Here is an 8,699-nt window from a genome sequence, read left to right as displayed (position 1 = left end):
GAAAGAGTATTTAACTACTTACTTTTAAGATGTACGCACACAGTATGAACAAAAATCCGCTAGAAATTGGACCAGATCAGCTCGGAGATCAATACAAAACGAAAGTTACGAATGTAACTACGGTTCTATGAGTTCTGGATGACCGCCAGAGGCAGTGCTTCCCACTGAATATTATCTCTCTTGCTCATGCACAGGTCGAGTCTAATAACAACAAAGTCATCACAAGACCAGGTACGTCATGGGGATCCCCTCTATTTAACCCCGTGACATCCTGTAACCTGTCTCTACAGAATCTTCTCGCGAGACTCCGAGTGACAGGGTACTCTGGCGGTCATCCAGAACTCATAGAACCGTAGTTACATTCGTAACTTTCGTTCTATTTCGTTCTTACTGACCGCCAGAGGCAGTGCTTCCCACTGGATGGCTCATAGCAACAAGGTCACGAGGAGACTACTCCTAACCTTAAGATGAAGTTGAGGGTCCCAACAGGACTGCCGCTTCCAAAGCACCAGGCGCTGCCACATTAACACTGTAGTATCTGGAAAAGGTATCAGTGGATGACCAATTAGCCGCTGCACAAATGTCCATTAGAGGGACACCTTTTAATGCTGCCCAAGATGTTGAGATACTTCTCGTTGAATGGCACTTTATGCCAGCTGGCAATGCCAGGTTGTTGGCCTTATATGCCTGGACAATGACCTCCACCACCCAGTGTGACAACCTCTGTTTTGACAGAGGCTGCCCTTTTCTTTGCCCACCATAGCAGAGAAAGAGTTGGTCTGACTGTCGCAGTTTCTCTGTGGCACTCAGATAGCCCCGAAGGGCTCGTACTGGGCATAATTGTTCTCTTGGACTGCCATCTTGTGTGTCAGACACAGAACGATTAAGTGCTACCAACTCAATTGGTTGATTCCTAAATGATGTTGAGAGCCTTTTGGGTAGGAATGAGGGGTTAGGCCATAATGTCACCATTGTTCCATCCGCATTCCAACGCATACAAGACGTATTGGTTGACAATGCGTGGAGCTCACCCACACGTTTGGCTGACGTTATTGCCAAAAGGAATCCAGTCTTTATTGAAAGCCACTTCAGGTCACAATGCTCCATTGGCTCAAAGGGATGTTGTGTAAGTGTTCTTAAAACCAGACTGAGGTCCCATGAGGGTACCCTAACAGTTGGAGCAGGATGCAATCGCTGAGCACCTTTCAGAAAGCGGGTGATTAGAATATGTGACCCTAGTGATTGATCATTTACTTTCACATGCTGGGCCGAAATTGCAGCCACATATACCTTTAGGGTAGAGGGAGCCCTGTTGTTGTCTAGCAGAGACTGCAGAAAACATAACACCATTGGCACCGGGCAGTGGTCGGGGACCAAACTTCTTTGTGTACACCAATCAGTGAAAAGCTTCCACCTACAAGCATAGATATTCCTGGTGGAGGGTGCTCTAGAATTCAGGATTGTGTTTTGCACCTTAACATCACAAGACTTCAACAGTAATTCTGGCTCCTCAGCGGCCAGACACAGAGCTGTAACCGATCTGGGTTTGGGTGCCAAATCTGCCCCTGCAACTGAAGGAGCAGGTCCTGCCTCCTGGGTAGGCTCCAGGGCTCCCCATTGAGAAGCCGGCATAACATTGGGAACCAAGGCCTGCCTGGCCAATTCGGTGCCACTAGGAGAATCCTGTGGTTCCCTTGAAGAATTCTGTGAAGAGTTGGCAGAATTAATGGATTTGGGGGAAAGGCATAGAGTAGAAGATTTGGCCAGGCATGCGCTAGAGCATCCTGACCCAACGGGCTGGACTTCTCCGTCCAGGAGAACCACAGGGGGCAGTGGGTCGAGGTCTCGGAGGCAAACAGATCCACTTGTGCTCTGCCAAATCGTCGCCAAACCATCTGAACAACTTCTGGATTGAGTCTCCATTCTCCTGGCAAAGGTCTGTGGCGAGACAAGTAGTCTGCCACCACATTCGACACTCCCGGTATATGCATCGCCCTGACACTTGTGAACCGAGGGAAGGCCCATGTCAGGAGTTCTTGTGCTACTCTCAGAGACTGGCTGGACCTCGTGCCACCTTGATGATTGATATGATATACCACCGACGTATTGTCCGTTCTGATTAGAATATGGCGGTTCTGTAGGGCCGGCGCAAAGTGCTTCAGAGCTAATTGCACTGCTTGAAGCTCCAGGGTATTTATATCTTTTGTGGCTTGCTCGGGTTTCCATGACCCCCTGATCATCCTGTGCTGCCACACTGCCCCCCAGCCAATTAGCGAAGCATCGGTCTGTATTATCTCCCGGCGAGAGGGAATCACACCCAGAGCTACCCCTTTCGTCAGGAATGACCTCTTTTTCCATGGCTTCAAGGTAAGGAGGCATCGTTCTGTAACTTTGACCAGCCTGCTCCTGTGCCATGTGGGGTTCAGGTGAAGACTGTTTACCCATCGCTGATAAGGGCGCAGTGAAAGAAGGCCCAGTGGTATCAGCGCAGCCGCTGCTGCTAGCATGCCCATCAATCGGAGCACCATTCTGAATGACAGCTTGATCTGTTTCCGGAAACGCTGGAGTAAGAGCAAGATGCTGTCCACCCTCTGAGGTGATGGGAATGCTTTCATCGATCTTGAATCTAGAGTGATGCCTATGAACTTCACTGACTGACATGGAGCCAACTGACTTTTGCTGAAGTTCACCCTGAGACCCAACTGAGTGACATGGGAAATCAGCAGACTGGTGTGTTCTGTTGCCTGCCCTTGAGATGCAGCACAGAGGAGCCAGTCGTCCAGATAAGGAAGCACCTGCACCCCCCTGGCTTGTATTGGGGACAACGCTGCCGCTATGCACCTGGTGAACACCCGAGGGGACAGAGACAGCCCAAATGGTAGGACTCGGAACTGATAGACCTGACCTTGAAATGCAAAGCGGAGAAACGGTCTGTGTTGTGGTGCAATTGGAATATGAAAATAAGCATCCTTCAGATCTATTGTGGTGAACCACTGTAGGGGTCTGACTGCCTGAAGGACCTCCGTTGTGCGTAGCATGTGGAATGGCAAAACCTTGAGGAACTGATTGAGGCCACGAAGGTCGAGAATGGGCCGTACGCCACCATCTTTTTTTGGAATTATATAGTACATTGAATAAAACCCATTTAGCCGTGCTGACCACTTTACTGGTTCTATGGCGTCCTTTTCTAGGAGTTCGGCTACTTGTTTTGACAATGCCAGTGAGCTGTTGGGGTCTTTGACAGTAGTCATCTTGACCCCATTGAAAGCAGGGGCCCGCCGTCGGAATTGCAGCCTGTACCCTTGAGATAGCGTTGCTATTATCCAAGGGTCTGAGGTGTTTTCTTTCCAGAAATTGAGCTGCTGGTGTGAAAATCGTCCGACGGTTGGCCCCAGGACTTCATGCTCTGCGAGCCTGGGCTTTATTATCTCTGGGGGGGCGCTGACCTAACGCCCTGCCCCTTGGAGCCCGAAATAATTGTTGTCCTCGTGCTGTGGGGTACTGCACACGCTGATCTAGTTGCCTTGGCTGGCTCCTCTGAACAGCACCTGAACGAACTAAAGGTTGAGAGCGAGTAGGATACCGTCCCCCATACCCTTGTCTAAATTGTAATGGTGGAGTTCCTCTTAGGTCTGCCAGCTGCTGTCTGGTCTTATTCGTCTGAATGCTCTGTTCCAGAGTTTGCTGTGCCGCTGGTCCAAACAGTTGGCCTGGGATTACAGGGAGGTCACGAAGTGTTCTCCTACAGGCATCTGACAATGGAGACTGTGCCAGCCATACTTGGCGGCGTGCCTGAGTGAGTGTTGACATGAGTCTACCCAATTCTCTTGACATGAATGCAAATGCTTGCAATGATGCATCGCTTAGGATTTGGGCTGAAGGATCACCCCCAATAGGTTGGACTGGGAGAGACTGGGATAGTGCCAGCATAAGATGAGAGAGCGAATTCCCTATGCGACCCATGCGTGCTGCAGTATTGTACGCTTGACTAAGAAGATCGTCCGTGACTCTGCACTGAGGTCGTGGGCAGCGAGCATTAGGTCTCCAAGCCTCCTCCGGTGATATAATGAAAGAGGCGATAAATGGATCCACTTTAGGCATCTGACCCAGGCCATAAGAGTCTGGTTCATGCATTGCTGCCAAGGCCCTGCTTGCTGTGGTATGATGAGTAAGTGATTTGGGATTAGCCCAGCACCTCTGTAGTTCCTCAATATAATCTTTGGATGGGGGAATGCTAAGAGCAGATGGCTTTGCCGATCCTCTGAAAAAGGCACTGGATGGAGCTGCCACTGTAGGGGCAGTATCCAGACTTAAGCGTGCCAACGCAATCTGGAGGGCTTGTCTCACCACATCCTGATCTGATTCTCCACCTTCAGCTGAACCCCGTGCCGTGTTCTGAGAGTCATCATGAGAGAACTGAGAGTGGGTAACTGATAAGAATTCTTCATTCCCCTCCTCACGAAACTGGTTTTGAGAGGCTGCCATGGACAGCATATCCTCCTCAGGAACGGGTAATTCCTTACTGGGATTTCCCAACATCGGTGATGGTGCCTCCCTTGGTTGCAGATTTAGTATTAAAGATTTAATCTGGGCAAACTCTGAGGTCAAAACCTCCACTTTATTGGCTAAAGCATCCTCTCGATGTCTCTTACTGGTGGAGACACTCACTGTATCCACCCTTTTCCGCTTAGCCGACGCTTTTCCCTGCCGAGGCGCATCTGAGGTCAAGAGTGCCTCTACTGCAGCTAGTCTGGAAGTTCTCCGCTCCCACGACATGGTGCTACAATTCATACAGGCATCATCAGAGAGGCCCTGCTTCAAATGTTCCAAGCCTAAGCAGGATGGACAGCAGTCATGTCCATCGTCCTGCAGTAAAATGGCCCTGCACACAGTGCATGTCAGGCCAAGCTGTTCCATACTGCCACAGCAGTGCTTTATTCAAGGCCGAGCGAGAACACTCTGAGTGCCACAAAATTCTATAACGGTAAGGTAAAAAACCCTCTTTTTTTTTTTTTTTTTTTTTTTTTTACACAGCCAAACTACTGGTATACTTATCCCACTGTTGATAGAATTATCAGGTAGCAGTACAGAAAACAGAGCGAAAACACTCGTATATAACGCAACTGTGAGAAATATATATGCCTATATAAAAGAAAACAAACAAACAACAACAAAAAAACAATTAAATTGTCATGAACATAGCCCATGTGCTATTTAATCTATAACAATACTTACCTAATTTAAATGTTCAATATGAACCCAGACAGCATTTACATCTGTGCCAGATCCGTTTTCGAATCAGCAGATTCGCGTAGCAGTCGCACTCACTATGCAGATCTGCACCAACTCTGCGCCAGACTTGTCTTTAGCTTCGACTGTGACAGTCCGTCCGGCGGGTGCGGCGCCAATCCGGGGCAGCTGCGCAGACCAGACGCGCCACATCTGAATTGAGTCCGTCCGGCGGGTGTGGGCCGGATTCGCGCGAGCTGCGCAGACCGGACGCGCCTCAACTAACGGAACGCTTTTTTCCCTTCATAAACCCGCAACTCTATCTGACAGGCATACGAGTGGAAGACTGCAGGCTGCACCGGCTTTGCGATTATTGGTAAGTCTATTATTACAAGTAAAATGTAGTAAGTGCATTATAAAAGTAAACTCGTGTTGATGTTATAGTCTGTTAAATATTTATATTAAACAAAAAGTTGACAAAAGTTTACACTGACATTCTGACAACCTAAAACGTGTCAGACAAGCTAGCTAGGCTACGGTTAGCCGGTAGTATGTTCTTTTAGTTTTAAACATCCACAACTAATGTGAATAGGAGGCTTTAAGTTTGAATCGGTGATCACTGTCACTGATCATGACACTGTCAAACAGCGCCTGATTGCTGGATTTTTTGCCGACAGTAGCCTATAGCCAAATCAATAAAGGACAATAAAAAAATAAAATAAAATTCAGTGAGATGGCAACCAAGGCCATAATGGCTCGTAAGTATGCCTCTCACTCAGTCTTTACCTAGGCTATATCACCACTCTCTCATTCATTTTAGTCACATAATCACATTTATTATTATTTATGTGTGGAAGCATTTTATGTCATGTAATAAAGTAATGTAATCTTTGAATATTAAATCTAATATTTACTCTTTGTTTCTTTGCTTTGTGTGCTTTTTGTACGTTTTACAGGAGCAGTGAGGAAGAATCGCATGTCTGACAAAGCCACCGACACGGAGACGGAGATGCTGTTAAATCAGATGGTTTAATCTGGCTTGTGACTGCCGGGGTGGCACCCAACTAATGAGCAGTAAATATGTGCAGTGTTCACATTAGGTTTTACTTGGTTAACATTGATCTTTAACCATATTATTTTTTTTCTCACTTGATTGTATTGGTATGTATTGTTTGTTTGTTTTTGTGCATCTGGATTCACGTCTACAGATGGTTGTTCATGCTGTGTTCTCTTTTGCCTTTTTTAAATAAAAAACTATTTTGAAAATTACAAATTGTGTGGTTTTTGAGCCTTAATTGTCTGATAGCCTAAGTGAATCACAGACCAGGGCCAGATGAGCCCCAGATGTGAAATATGACTCGCGGATCTGGGCCAGATCCGCACCACACCTCATGGCATTAATAACTGTACTGGGCCAGTGCTGGCCCAGATCTGTCTCTGATCCGTAATTCCAACCTGTTCCGGTATTGGGCCGTTGGAAAGAATGAGCCCGGCCCAGGTCCGTTTAGCGGATCTGCGCCAAATGCTAATGAAGACCTGGGCCAAATCTGGCCCAAATACATTTTGCTGTCTGGGAATACAATCAACTGCGTGCACGCCGTCGGTCTGTAACAAAAAATATATATATTGTTGTTCCCGGAGCGCACACACTCTTACCGTTCGTGAAAATTAATCACTATTATGGCTTTTCTTTGGAGCGAAACCACTCTGAGATGCCATTTATACACGTTTCAGAAAAGAAACAATAGCCAGTGCTAGTAAGCAACTTACCGCGCTCTGGCAGTGACCGGAATAAACAGACGTGTTCCACGTAAAGTTTGTTTTCAATCCGCCGCAGCCTCTGGAGGACGCACAACGCGCGGCTCCAACAAAAATTATTGTTACGAGGCTGTGAAAAGACGGAATCCAAGTATTCTGAATGAAAGTTTTTTCGACCTGCAATCTTTGCACGTATGCGAGAAGATTATAGAGACAGGTTACAGGATGTCACGGGGTTAAATAGAGGGGATCCCCATGACGTACCTGGTCATGTGATGACTTTGTTGTTATTAGACTCGACCTGTGCATGAGCAAGAGAGATAATATTCAGTGGGAAGCACTGCCTCTGGCGGTCAGTAAGAACGAAATAGAACTGCCGCAGAATTTAGCAACATTTATATGTCTGGGCATGAACACTTTCTATTGACATTCAGTTCTCCCGATCTAAACCAATGAAATTGCAGCAATGATAGTCAGGTGATAAAGAGATAATACGTGTATTCTAAAGTGCAACAAATTAAATGTCCAGCAGAGGGCACCAGCGTCATTAAAGCTTAGCCTTTTGTACAATGACAGAAACTGTTCTGCCTTTAATGTTGAAACGGAGTCAGACAAAGATGGAGAGACTCGAAGAAGTGACAACATGTAGAAGCAACAGGTCTGTCGAAGCAACTGAATGGTTAGTTGATGAATTTATGTTGCTAATGTGGAGTTAACTATCTTCAATTAGCATATTCTGTCATGATAATCTATAAATTGCTCGTATAGGAACTGTTGTGAGATGCACACAGAGTGACTTTCTATTGCATGTGAAAAGATGGATGCTAAAGTTTGAGCTGACTCACAAATGTGCTCGACTACAACAACTCTTCCTCTTTTCAACATGGACTGCGTGTTCAGGGGGCGGGGCTTATGTAAATTTTAGGGTTGGTGATGTCACTAACCCGGGAGGAATGTCGTGTAGTTCCTACCAGCCGTTTGTTGTAGTCCTTTTCTTTAAAAGCAAATATCTTCCTTTGCTTTGAACTTTGAGCGTTGTAACTTTGCTGATGTTGTTTATGATCAAACAGCAACATTACACACTAACTAAAGTTAGAGAAGTGAAATCATACTTTACCACCCCTTTAATATCATAATATAATTTATATTTTTTATAATTAATATAATATAATTTATATTTTGGCCATGATGTCATATAAAGAAATTATGAACACATGCAAAAACAAGAGAGAACCAACAGAATATCAATAACAATAGGTTACTGTCGTAACCCCGGTTCTCTGAAACATAGAGTGGAGAGATCCACCTATGGGAAGGGCATCCGTACCTGACCTCCGCAGAAGCATCCAATTGCACCAAGTCTGGCTAGACAGACAGAATCGCGCAGCCAATGCCAGGTAAGGCCCCGCCCCCTTACCTAGTGGCATATAACGTCTGCAAGCGCTGCTATTCTCCAGTAAGTATATTCGCTTCTCGTGCGGCAAGCGGGGCAAAGCTGGTGGATCTCTCCACTCGATGTTTCAGAGAACCGGGGTTACGACAGTAACCTATTGTTCTCTTTCATCATCTCGTGTTCGAGATCCACCTATGGGAGAGACATGGACAGCTCCCCGATTGCCCAATACACTCACAGTGAGGTTCTGAAAGCCAGAGAAGGACGGTCGCCCCAGGGGGGCGGTGCCAGACACGTCCCATAATCATGAACCTGCAAT

General features: G+C 46.5%; 1 protein-coding gene across 1 annotated transcript in view; it reads left to right on the top strand.

Moving 5' to 3' along the window:
- The window catches only part of LOC307001236 (transient receptor potential cation channel subfamily M member 2-like), a 132,195-nt gene that overhangs the window by 23,156 nt on the left and 100,340 nt on the right, over window positions 1-8,699 (top strand). The window lies entirely within an intron of this gene.

This window comes from Phoxinus phoxinus (assembly GCF_949152265.1).
Source record: "Phoxinus phoxinus genome assembly, chromosome: 7".
NCBI classification, from domain to species: Eukaryota; Metazoa; Chordata; class Actinopteri; order Cypriniformes; family Leuciscidae; genus Phoxinus; species Phoxinus phoxinus.
This window is presented reverse-complemented; position numbering and strand designations above follow the sequence as displayed.